The 13,545-nt window shown below is 43.6% G+C and overlaps 1 protein-coding gene across 7 annotated transcripts in view; it reads right to left on the bottom strand.

The window, feature by feature from the left end:
* LOC110525587 (RIMS-binding protein 2) overlaps positions 1-13,545 on the bottom strand; it is a 138,835-nt gene that overhangs the window by 52,656 nt on the left and 72,634 nt on the right. For all 7 annotated transcript variants that reach the window (XM_036979710.1, XM_036979711.1, XM_036979716.1 and 4 more), the window contains exon 3: positions 42-131. The gene's annotated coding sequence lies outside the window, so the exon portion shown is untranslated. The remainder of the gene's footprint in view (positions 1-41; positions 132-13,545) is intronic.

The raw sequence follows: 13,545 nt of genomic DNA, 5'->3' as shown, positions 1-13,545 counted from the left end.
GCAACCATCTGTGGTGTGGCTTTCTCTCCTACAGTACCTACCTGCTCATTCTGGACTGCCTTTTTGCTATTGTTGAACAAGTGGTGACTCAAGTGCTTTTTCTCCTTGAGAACATCTTGAAGCTCATTTTCCTGGACAGAGAGGGAAGAGAGAGCAGATAGAGAACAGTGTTTAGACCTCAGAGGAGAGGAGCTCCTGATTATGCCAGTAGAGTAAGCTGCTGCTGTACTCAACAGAGCAGACGTGTTTCAGCCATAGGTGCTGCATTGATCCTCCACTGGTGGTTTGCTCATCTGTCCTAGGAAGCATCCCACTGGGCAGGCACTGGTTGAATCAACGTTGCGTCCACGTTATTTAAATGAAATGACGTAGAACCAACGTGGAATAGACATTGAACTGACGCCTGTGCCCAGTGGGATGACTAAAGGAACAACATGCCTTCATGAAAAACCAACATTTTCATGGCAGTTGACATAAAAACACAAATGCCAGATCTTACTGCAATGCGTTAGATGTAGTCGGTCGGAAGAGAAACAGATAGAAAAAAATAGCATATTTAACCAAGTAATGTTTCCACTGACACCGAATGCAAATAAGATTAGCATTTTTATACCCACTCTAGACACTCATGGCATCCTCCCCCACCCTTCTTCCCACTAAGTGTGTCAGGGGGAGATTAAAAAACATCCATTCATTGCAGAGGAGGAAAACGTAATTAGATTCAATCAACAGCCATGAGGGTGCCGCAGATGCAATTTGGAGTGTCAACTGAAGAACTTCTCTCTTTTGTGATGTGCAGTTCACTTTAACTACAGCGGCAGGCAAAGCAAAGGCAGTGTTGTTTTGCAAGGATCTAAGAATCCTTCGCCGCTCATGCACGATAGATGAACTTTAAGTACAGTGTGTCTTTAAATGGCTATTGACAGTGCACGGTGTTGTTCTGGAATCTTCTGGTGTTTTACTTATGAAGGTCAGACATGTTGGTATAGTAAAAACACTCACATACCAGCACAGAGGCACAAACGCGTACACACAGACACACAGACACACACACACACAAACAGAGAGATATCACACCCTAGAGCTCTCAAACTCAACTCTGGACCTCGAAGCCAGTTCCGCAATGTTTTTTCATTCTACCCCTCTAACCAGGGACTGATTTAGACCTGGGATACCAGGTGGGTGCAATTAATTATCAAGTAGAACAGAAAACCAGCAGGCTTCGGACCTCGTAAGGTAAGAGTTGAATACCCCTGCCCTAGAACATAACACATAAGACAGGGGAAATGGCCACCTGAGTGCAGAGGGTGCACACTTTAAAGAGACATGTGACACCACTGTGTTCTGCAGAAGTCCGGTTGTACTTCCATTCATTTCAATTCTCTCTCATCAAAAACCATTGGTGTCTCAAACTGCATCAATTCATTCAAGTCAATTCCAATCTTTCTTGTATAAGCACGTTTGCATTGGTATTTCAATACACGTATATCGATCCCTTCAACTCAGAGCTGGTGTAGGTTGGCTTTTTGAAGGACACAGGTCCAAGTGTACATGTGTATGAAGTGAGACCAACAGAGAACAACTGAAAACAAAACAGAGATGCTGCTGCATCGTTAATGCTGAGTGAGGAGTCATCATAACAATAAGAGACACTGTATGCTCTGAATGCACAACATGCACTAGCTCCATCTCTGCCAAGCTGAGGCTAGCAACACCAGAGAGGTTGGCAGAGTGAGATGTTCTAGCTACACCAAATACTCTGATTATTCATTTCACTGAATGATTTGTAATGCTTGTAGATTGTCTGAAAAATACCGTAGTGAACAGGCAAACCAGACAATAGCTGGAATTCCCAGTCTTCTCACAATGTTTGGATGTAATTTGCAATGGGCAGGCCGACTAGTTATCAATCTTCCATAAACTTTGGCTTGACTAATAACTATATAAAATGACAAAGAGCAAATGAAGACAATGACGCCGGGTATATCTGTGCCACAAAATAAATTGTGTATTTGAAGCTTTGCAAATGGGGAGGTCATAAAAATGTATTATATTAATTCTTCAGGGTGGATTCAAGGAAGCCTTGTGAATAATGTATTTAGACTAAGGCTCAGAGGGTAATTAGGCACATGTGCGGAATAACTGAATCTGCCCTACTGTTAAAAGACTATCAGAGAGGAGCCAGCCATCCAGCCGACCATGTGTGTAACCAGACAGAGACAGTGGCTGGATCTGGGCTGAGGCTGGATCTAGGCTGGGTGGACACTGTTCTGGGTGGCTAATTAGACCAGGGCTGAGGAATGGATTCTCTTTTTCTGTCTCTCCACCAAGCAGCCAACACTGACCTTTCTAAGAGGGGCACTGTCCTTCTCCTGTGTTCTCAGTCAGATGACTGTTCATGGGCAATTCCATGGTAACGGAATTAGCTGAGACCAACTTTCCCTCTAAACTGCAGGCGGAGGCGCAGATTACCGCGCAGCTCCCCAAACAGCCGCACAGAAGACATAACAGCCCACATAAATAAGCACAAGTTTGAACATCACTCAACTTTCTAGAGCTGTGGTCACCAACCAGTCAATCGCGATCAACTGGTCGATCTCCAAGGCATTCCTCGTCGATCGACAAACATTTCAGTAAAAAAAAACATCAATAAATCCTTAGGTGCACCCGATTAAGCTGCCCTGCGCACCAGGGCAGGCGAACTGTTGCCATTTCTAACTATTTCATATGTCTGAAGGTAAACTCTACCTTCCCGGCAGGCCCAGAGAGCATATCAAGTGCACTTTAGGCCTACCGCTGGCCAATCGGATGGCTCAGATTACCGTGTCGGCAGTAATGTAGCAGGCATAAAAGAAAGCGAAGAGCTGCTGTTTTCATGTTTAAATTCTTACTCAGCACTGTCAACACTTTGTATTCAACACTTGTATAAGCCATAAAATTCCCGTTCTTCCTATTTTCCCTCAGCGCAACAACAAGCACTGCAGCAGTAAAAGGCGCTGCCTGGTCACTCTGACGTCTGCCTTTATCCGTGCAGCAAGATGATACGGCCTCTGCAGACGTCAGGGCATTCATACTTCTAGCGCTTCACCGAGCAGCGCAAAGCTGTTGTGAACGAAGTTGTCAAAGGAAGTGAGTTTATACAGGACTTCCCGCCCTCACTTACCGTCAACCAATCATGACAATGCGGAGCTACAGTGGGAAGAAAACGTATGTGAACCCCTTCGAATTACCTGGATTTCTGCATAAATTGGTCATAAAACATTGTCTGATCTTCATCTAAGTGACAACAATAGACAAATAGTCTGCTTAAACTAATAACACACAAACAATTATAATTGTTCATGTCTTTAATGAACACACTGTGTAAACAGTGCAGGATGTAAAAAGTATGTGAACCCTTGGATTTAATAACAGGTTGACCCTCCTTTGGCAGCAATAACCTCAACCAAACGTTTTCTGTAGTTGCGGATCAGACCTGCACAACGGTCAGGAGGAATTTTGGACCATTCCTCTTTATAAAACCGTTTCAGTTACACAATATTCTTGGGATGTATGGTGTGACCCACTCTCTTGAGGTCATGCCACAGCATCTCAATCGGGGTTGAGGTCAGGACAAACTGGGCCACTCCAGAAGGCGTATTTTCTTCTCTTCAAGCCATTCTGATGATTTACTTCTGTCATTTGGGTTGTTGTCCTGTTGCATCACCTAACTTCTGTTGAGCTTCAATTGACTAACAGATAGCCTTACATTCTTCTGCAAAATGTCTTGATAAACTTGGGAATTAATTTTCCCGCCGATGGTAGCAAGCTGTCCAGGCCCTGAGGCAGCAAAGCAGCCCCAAACCATGACGCTCCCCCACCATACTTTACAGTTGGGATGAGGTTTTGATGTTGGTGTGCTGTGCCTTTTTTTCTCCACACATAGTGTTGTGTGTTCCTTCCAAACAACTCAACTTTAGTTTCATCTGTCCACAGAATATGTTGCCAGCAGCTCTGTGGAATATCCAGGTGCTATTTTGCAAACTTCAGATGTGCAGCAATGTTTTTTTGGACAGCAGTGACTTCTTCGGTGTTGTCCTACAATGATCACCATTCTTGTTTAGTGTTTTACGTATTGTCGACTCGTCAGCAGAGATGTTAGCATCTTCCAGAGATTTCTGTAAGTCTTTAGCTGACACTCTAGGATTCTTCTTAACCTCATTGAGCATTCTGCGCTGTGCTCTTGCAGTCATCTTTGCAGGATGGACACTCCTAGGGAGAGTAGCAACAGTGCTGAAATTTCACAATTCATAAACAATTTGTCTTACCGTGGACTGACTTTAAGAGATATTTTTGTAACCCTTTCTAGTTTTATGCAAGGCAACAATTAATCTTATGTCTTCTGAGATCTATTTGTTTGAGGCATGGTTCAGATCAGACAATGCTTCTTGTGAATAGCAAACTCAAATTTTGTGAGTGTTTTTTATAGGGCAAGGCAGCTCTAACCAAAAACTCCAATCTCGTCTCATTGATTGGACTCCAGGTTAGTTGACTCCTGACTTCAATTAGCTTTTGAAGAAGTCATTAGTCATACTTTTTCCAACCACACTGTGAATGTTTAAATGATGTATTCAATATAGACAAGAAAAATACAATTATTTGTGTTATTAGTTTAAGCACACTGTGTTTGTCTATTGTTGTGACTTAGATAAAGATCAGATCAAATTCTGTCACATTTATGCAGAAATCCAGGTAATTCCAAAGGGTTCACATACTTTTTCTTGCCCCTGTATTTGGAGCACTCTGCATTGTTACAACATTTGAGAGCCGCACAGCGACGCGGTACAGAGCTCAAATTGGCCTCTGCGTGCCTCCGGAGGCTATTGCGTCACACCATCCATACGGCGCCTCCGAACACAGTCGAATCAAGCATACAAGTAATTTGCTGTTATGAATGAACAAGAAAGTGTATCTATTGGCTTGCGTTGTTCTTATTATTAGTGGCTTGGGTCTTTTTAACATCAAGGAATATTTCACTTTCTCTGTTCATAGGAGTAACAAAATGAATGTGTTTATGAGACAGAAATAATGCAGTGCGACGTGAGTTTTGCCATCACCGTGTCCCTTTTTGTTCAGTGTCAGTGGAGGAAAGGGAGAACGGAGGGATGTTGAGAGGCTGACCCTCAGTCTGCTGCTCTCTCCCTCCGCTGAGACTGACCATCAGATGCAGGCTCCATCAGCCCAGTAAAATACAAATAAAAAGCAGATGATTTAAATGTATGCTCACTCAGCTGTGCCTCACAAGTAAAACAACAATGGATCACATAGCCTACCTCTAATTGTGAAATACATTTTTTTTTAATGGCCCAAACAGCAATGCATTGACAGGGCAATTCAAGCAAAGCCAATATGTGGTGATAATGTATTGGGCTTATAGCTTACTGCACAAACATTGTTCTTTGTGTTTGTAAACAATTCCTGAATAGTGGAGTGTTCAGATGTAAAATAGCCTTCATGACCACAGAAACATGCTGCATTTCACATTTCAAACATATCAGTTCATCTGTGAGAGAGAAATACACACATCAACATATCAGTTCATCTGTGAGAGAGAAATACACACATCAACATATCAGTTCATCTGTGAGAGAGAAATACACACATCAACATATCAGTTCATCTGTGAGAGAGAAATACACACAGCAACATATCAGTTCATCTGTGAGAGAGAAATACACACATCAACATATCAGTTCATCTGTGAGAGAGAAATACACACATCAACATATCAGTTCATCTGTGAGAGAGAAATACACACATCAACATATCAGTTCATCTGTGAGAGAGAAATACACACAGCAACATATCAGTTCATCTGTGAGAGAGAAATACACACATCAACATATCAGCTCATCTGTGAAAGACAAATACACACAGCAACATATCAGTTCATCTGTGAGAGAGAAATACACACAGCAACATATCAGTTCATCTGTGAAAGACAAATACACACAGCAACATATCAGTTTATCTGTGAGAGAGAAATAAACACACACCCGTGGGAGAAACCATATCAACAACCATGCTGCTAACAAATTCCTCTGTTTCCCATCTGTATGCTGTATGCCAAACCATGGTGACATTACAAACCCTTACCAAGAAGATTACTATGAGGCCAATAGCTGGATTAAGTAAAATGATCAACTTGTATTAGTCACATACACATGGTTAGCAGATGTTATTGCGAGTGTAACGAAATGCTTGTGCTTCTAGTTCTGATAGTGCAGCAATATCTAACAACTAATCTAACAATTCCACAACAACTACCTAATACACACACATCTAAGTAAAGGAATGGAATAAGAATATATACATATAAATATATTGATGAGAAATGACTGTGAGACATAGGCAAGATGGAATAGATGGTATAAAATACAGTATATACATATGAGATGAGTAATGCAAGATATGTAAACATTAAAGTGATATTATTCAAGTGGCATTATTAAATCAAATCAAATGTTATTGGTCACATACGTGTGTTTAGTAGATGTTATTGCGGGTGTAGCGTAATGCTTGTGCTTCTAGCGCCAACAGTGCAGTAATATCGAAGTAATATCCAACAGTTTCACAACATATACCCCAATACAAATCTAAGTAAGGAATGGATTAAGAATATACATACAGTGGGGCAAAAAATAATTTAGTCAGCCACCAATTGTGCAAGTTCTCCCACTTAAAAAGATGAGAGGCCTGAAATTTTCATCATAGGTACACTTCAACTATGACAGACAAAATGAGAAGAAAAAAAATCCAGAAAATCACATTGTAGGATTTTTATGAATTTATTTGCAAATTATGGTGGAAAATAAGTATTTGGTCACCTACAAACAAGCAAGATTACTGGCTCTCACAGACCTGTAACTTCTTCCTTAAGAGGCTCCTCTGTCCTCCACTCGTTACCTGTATTAATGGCACCTGTTTGAACTTGTTATCAGTATAAAAGACACCTGTCCACAACCTCAAACAGTCACACTCCAAACTCCACTATGGCCAAGACCAAAGAGCTGTCAAAGGACACCAGAAACAAAATTGTAGACCTGCACCAGGCTGGGAAGACTGGGGTCAAAATGATCACAAGAACGGTGAGCAAGAATCCCAGAACCACACGGGGGGACCTAGTGAATGACCTGCAGAGAGCTGGGACCAAAGTAACAAAGCCTACCATCAGTAACACACTACGCCGCCAGGGACTCAAATCCTGCAGTGCCAGACGTGTCCCCCTGCTTAAGCCAGTACATGTCCAGGCCCGTCTGAAGTTTGCTAGAGAGCATTTGGATGATTGGGAGAATGAAAATTGGGAGAATGTCATATGGTCAGATGAAACCAAAATATAACTTTTTGGTAAAAACTCAACTCGTCGTGTTTGGAGGACAAAGAATGCTGAGTTGCATCCAAAGAACACCATACCTACTGTGAAGCATGGGGGTGGAAACATCATGCTTTGGGGCTGTTTTTCTGCAAAGGGACCCGGACAACTGATCCGTGTAAAGTAAAGAATGAATGGGGCCATGTATCATGAGATTTTGAGTGAAAACCTCCTTCCATCAGCAAGGGCATTGAAGATGAAATGTGGCTGGGTCTTTCAGCATGACAATGATCACAAACACACCGCCCGGGCAACGAAGGAGTGGCTTCGTAAGAAGCATTTCAAAGTCCTGGAGTGGCCTAGCCAGTCTCCAGATCTCAACCCCATAGAAAATCGGAGGGAGTTGAAAGTCCGTGTTGCCCAGCAACAGCCCCAAAACATCACTGCTCTAGAGGAGATCTGCATGGAGGAATGGGCCAAAATACCAGCAAAAGTGTGTGAAAACCTTGTGAAGACTTACAGAAAACGTTTGACCTCTGTTTTTGCCAACAAAGGGTATATAATAAAGTATTGAGATAAACTTTTGTTATTGACCAAATACTTATTTTCCACCATAATTTGCAAATAAATTCATAAAAAATCCTACAATGTGATTTTCTGGATTTTTTTCCCTCATTTTGTCTGTCATAGTCGAAGTGTACCTATAATGAAAATTACAGGCCTCTCTCATCTTTTTAAGTGGGAGAACTTGCACAATTGGTGGCTGACTAAATACTTTTTTGCCCCACTGTATATGTCAGAGCAGCATTGGAGTAAGATACAATGACATAATATAGAATACAGTATATACATATGAGATGGGTGATGCAATATTTACACACAATTAAAGTGACTAAGATACTGTAGAATAGTATAGAGTACAGTTTACATTATTAAAGTGGCTAGTGTTTCATTTCCTTAAAGTGGCCAGTGATTTCTAATCTATGTCTATAGGCAGCAGCCTCTGATGTGGTGGAGGTGGCTGTTTAACAGTCATTGGTGTATTTTTTATTTAAAAAAAAAAATGTATTTCACCTTTATTTAACCAGGTAGGCCAGTTGAGAATAAGTGCTATGGATGGGTACTGCTATGGGGACCAGTGAGCTGAGATAAGGCGGGGCTTTACCTAGCAAAGACTTATAGATGACCTGGAGCCAGCGATGAATATGAAGCGAGGGCCAGCCAACGAGAGCATACTGGTCGCAGTGGTGGGTAGTATATGGGTAACAAAACCAATGGCACTGTGATAGACTGCATCCAATTTGCTGAGTAGAGTTTTGGAGGCTATTTTGTAAATGACATTGCCAAAGTCAGGGATCGGTAAGATAGTCAGTTTTATGAGGTTATGTTTGGCAGCATGAGTGAAGGATACTTTGTTGCGAAATAGGAAGCTGATTCTAGATTTAATTTTGGATTGGAGATGCTTAATGTGAGCCTAACCAGACACCTAGGTATTACACCTAGGTATTACACCTAGGTCTAACCAGACACCTAGGTATTTGTAGTTGTCCACAAATTCTAAGTCAGAACCGTCCAGAGTAGTGATGATGCATGGGCGGGCAGGTGCGGGCAGCGATCGGTTGAAGAGCATGTATTTAGTTTTAAGAGCAGCTGGAGGCCACAGAAGGAGAGTTGTATGACATTGAAGCTCATCTGGAGGTTAGTTAACACAGGTCCAAAGAAGGGCCTGAATGGTGTCGGTGATTGGGGTATACAGAATGGTGTCGTCTGCGTAGAGGTGGATCAGAGAATCACCAGCTGCAAGAGCGATATTATTGATGTATACAGAGAAAAGAGTTGGCCTGAGAATTGAACCCTGTGGCACCCCCATAGACATTGCCAGAGGTCCGGACAACAGGCCCTCCGATTTGACACATTGAACTCTGTCTGAGAGGTAGTTGGTGAACCAGGTGAAGCAGTCATTTGAGAAACCAATGCTGTTGAGTCTGCCGATAAGAATGTGGTGATTGACAGAGTCGAAAGTCTTGGCCAGGTCGATGAAGACGGCTGCACAGTATTGTCTTTAATCGATGGAGGTTATGATATCATTTAGGACCTTGCGCGTGGCTGAGGTGCACCCATGACCAGCTCGGAAACCAGATTGCACAGCGGAGAAGGCACGGCGGGATTCAAAATGGTCGGTGATCTGTTTGTTAACTTGGCTTTCGAAGACCTTAGAAAGGCAGGGTAGGATAGATATAGGTCTAGAGTGTCTCCCCCTTTGAAGAGGGGGATGACCGTGGCAGCTTTCCAATCTTTGGGGATCTCAGACGATACAAAAGAGTAATAGGGGTTAGTGATAGGGGTTGCAACAATTGCGGCGGATCATTTTAGAAAGAGAGGGTCCAGATTGTCTCTAGCCCAGCTGATTTGTAGTGATCTAGATTTTGCAGCTCTTTCAGAACATCTGCTATCTGTATTTGGAGTGAAGGAGAAACCGGGGATGCTTGGCCAAGTTGATGTGGGAAATGCAGGGCTATTGACCGGGGTATGGGTAGCCAGGTGGAAAGCATGGCCAGCTGTAGAAAAATGCTTATTGAAATTCTCTAATATTGTGCATTTATCGGTGGTGACAGTGTTTCCTAGCCTCAGTGCAGTGGGCAGCTGGGAGGAGGTGCTCTTATTCTCCATGGACTTTACAGTGTCCCAGAACTTTTTGGAGTTTGTGCTACAGGAGGCAAATCTCTGTTTGAAAAAGCTAGCCTTTGCTTTCCTAACTACCTGTGTATATTGGTTCCTAACTTCCCTGAAAAGTTGCATATCGCGGGGGCTTTTTGATGCTAATGCAGTACGCCACAGGATGATTTTGTGTTGGTCATGGGCAGTCAGGTCTAGAGTGAACCAAGGGCTATATCTGTTCCTGGTTCAAAATTTCTTGAATGGGGCATGCTTATTTAAGATGGTGAGGAACGCACTTTTAAAGAATAACCAGGCATCCTTTACTGACGGAATGAGGTCAATATCCTTCCAGCATACCCAGGCCAGGTTGATTAGAAAGGCCTGCTCGCTGAAGTGTTTTAGGGAGCGTTTGACAGTGATAAGGGGTGGTCGTTTGACCGCAGACCCATTACGGATGCAGGCAATGAGGCAGTGATCGCTGAGATCCAGGTTGAAGACAGCAGAGGTGTATTTGGAGGGCAGGTTCGTCAGGATGATATCTATGAGGGTGCTCGTGTTTACGGATTTGGGGTTGTACCTGGTAGGTTCATTTATTATTTGTGTGAGATTGAGGGCATCTAGCTCAGATTGTAGGATGGCCAGGGTGTTAAGCATGTCCCAGTTTAGGTCACCTAACAGTACGAGCTCTGAAGATAGATGGGAGGCAATCAATTCACATATGATGTCCAGAGCACAGCTGAGGGCTGAAGGTGGTCTATAACATGCGTCAACGGTGAGAGACTTGTTTCTGGAAAGGTGGATTTTTAAACGTAGAAGCTCAAATTGTTTGGGCACAGACCTGGATAGTATGACAGAACTCTGCAGGCTATCTCTGCAGTAGATTGCAACTCCGCCCCGTTTGGCAGTTCTATCTTGTCAGAAAATGTTATAGTTAGGGATAGAAATTTCAGGATTTTTGGTGGCCTTCCTAAGCCAGGAATCAGACACGGCTAGGAAATCCGGGTTGGCAGAGTGTGCTAAAGCAGTGACTAAAACAAACTTAGGGAGGAGGCTTCTAATGTTAACATGCATGAAACCAAGGCTTTTATGGTTACAGAAGTCAACAAATGAGAGTGCCTGGGGAATGGGAGTGGAGCTAGGCCCTGCAGGGCCTGGATTAACCTCTACATCACCAGAGGAACCGATGAGGAGTAGGATAAGGGTATGGCTAAAGGCTATACGAACTGGTCGTCTAGTGCGTTCAAAACAGAGAGTAAAAGGAGCAGGTTTCTGGGCGCGGAAGAATAGATTCAAGGCTTAATGTACAGACAAGGGTATGGTAGGATGTGAATACAGTGGAGATAAACCTAGGCATTGAGTGACGATGAGAGAGGTTTTGTCTCTAGAGACACCCTTTAAACTAGGTGAGGTCACTGCGTGTGTGGGAGGTGGAACAAAAGGGCTAGCTAAGGCATATTGAGCAGGGCTGGAGGCTCTACAGGGAAATAAGACAATCACTAACCAAAACAGCAATGTACAAGGCATATTGACATTAGGGAGAGGCATGAGTAACCGAGTGATCATAGTGAGTAGCTAGTTGGGCTGGAGACACAGTGATTCATACAGCTAGCGGGCCGGGGCTAGCAGAAGGGCCTTAGGAGGACGTCGCAACGGAAGAGTCTGTTGTAGCCCCCTCGAATGGTTACGTCGGCAAACCAGTCATGATAGATTGGCAGGGCTCCGTGTAGGCAGTAAAAGAGTCCAAGCCAATTGGCAAAATAGGTATTGTAGCCCATAAATTGGCAGATGGACCTTTTCAGCTAACAGTCCCATATGCTCTAGACAGCTAGCGGGCCGCGGCTAGCAAATGGGCCTTCAGGGGACGTCGCGACGGAGGAGCCTGTTGAAACCCCCTCGGGCGGATTACGTCAGTAGACCAGTCGTGATAGATCGGTGGGGCTCCGAGTCGGCAGTAAAAGGGGTCCAGGTCAATTGGCAAAATAGGTATTGTAGCCGAAGGAGTGGCTGATAGACTTCTTCAGCTAGCTGGGAGATGGGCCTAGCACTAGGCTAGTTCCAGGCTAACTGGTGCTTGCTTCGGGACAGAGACGTAGTATAGAATACAATACAATACTGTACATATGAAATGGGTGATGCAATATGTAAACACAATTTAAAAGTGACTAAGATACCGTAGAATAGTGTAGAGTGCAGTATATACATATGAGATGAGTAATGCCAGATACGGAAACATTATTAAAGTGGCTAACGATCCATTTCTAAAAGTGGCCAGTGATTCCTAATCTATGTCTATAGGCAGCAGCCTCTGATGTGCTAGTGATGGCTGTTTAGCAGTCTGATGGCCTGGAGATAGAAGCTGTTTTTCAGTCTCTCGGTCCCAGCTTTGATGCACCAGCTTTGTTTGCCCCTGGTAATGCGTTGGGCAGACCGCACCACCCTCTGGAGAGCTTTGCGGCTGTGGGTGGTGCAGTTGCCGTACTAGGTGGTGATACAGCGCTGTTGCGCCTTCTTCACCACACTGTCAGCCTGATACCTCACACATTCCCTTAGTTTACTGAGCAAATGGCTATATTATTGTTTATTTCAGTTGAACTAAATGAAGTCTAGTGTTTTGACTTCTTGGTTATCCAGTAGTTGATAAGACAAGCTGCCTCATAGATCATGTTGTTTTAACGGCCTTCTGTACTGTGTGTGCAGAGATTAATATTGGGGTGGTGTGAGTATGGCTAATGACCATTACCAAGGTGACTGTCCTTATTGGCTGTGACATGCTTTATTCCACATCAGTGAACAGGGCAGCAGTAAAATACTCTGTCCCTGGGTACTACTGGGTAGGATGAGGTGCCAGATGGCCCTGCCACTAAACACTGTTACTCACAATACTACACATTCTAATACACACTCCAACATCGAGTGTTTGATTTTTACTCAAATGTGTGTTATGTTAATAGCAAAATATAGTTTAGGCAGTCTTTAATTTCATACTGGGATATGCTACCATCCCAGTAAAAAACCACCAGAGAGATACGGTATCTTATCAAACTGATACTCAGCAATACAAAAAAAAAATTTCTCAGATCCCAGATAAAGAGAAGCGAGGCTGGCATGGTCTGACGAGTGCACTGAAGAACACAGAGAGGTTGGCCAGCATAGACCAAACAGACTGACACTAATGCCTGCCCCCCCATCTCCTCTACTCTCATATGGACTGCTTGCCTCTGGTCGTGTCTCTGTGTCTGCCCAGCTGCCTGGCTGTGTTTCTGTTACTCTGTAAACTTAGTCTATGAGGAGATAAGAGCAGCTCTGAAGTCTCTGTAAAGGCTAGCCTGCCTTCCATTTATGTACGTCATTTGGGGACAGTTTCTCCTCTGGGTAATTCCCGGGGACTGAGGAGGTTGACATTGGGGGCAGACAGGACAGGGGGAGCAGTGTGGTGGAGTGGAGTGCTGCTGTGCTGTGGGGAGGGAACATACTGTAAGTAGGAGCACGCAGAGCACACAGCCTTAATGGAGTGTTTATTTGGGGCAGAGCACCAC

The sequence above is a fragment of the Oncorhynchus mykiss genome, chromosome 6, assembly GCF_013265735.2.
Source record: "Oncorhynchus mykiss isolate Arlee chromosome 6, USDA_OmykA_1.1, whole genome shotgun sequence".
Taxonomy (NCBI): Eukaryota; Metazoa; Chordata; class Actinopteri; order Salmoniformes; family Salmonidae; genus Oncorhynchus; species Oncorhynchus mykiss.
Note: the sequence above shows the minus strand (reverse complement) of the source record. Positions and strands in the feature narration are given on the sequence as shown.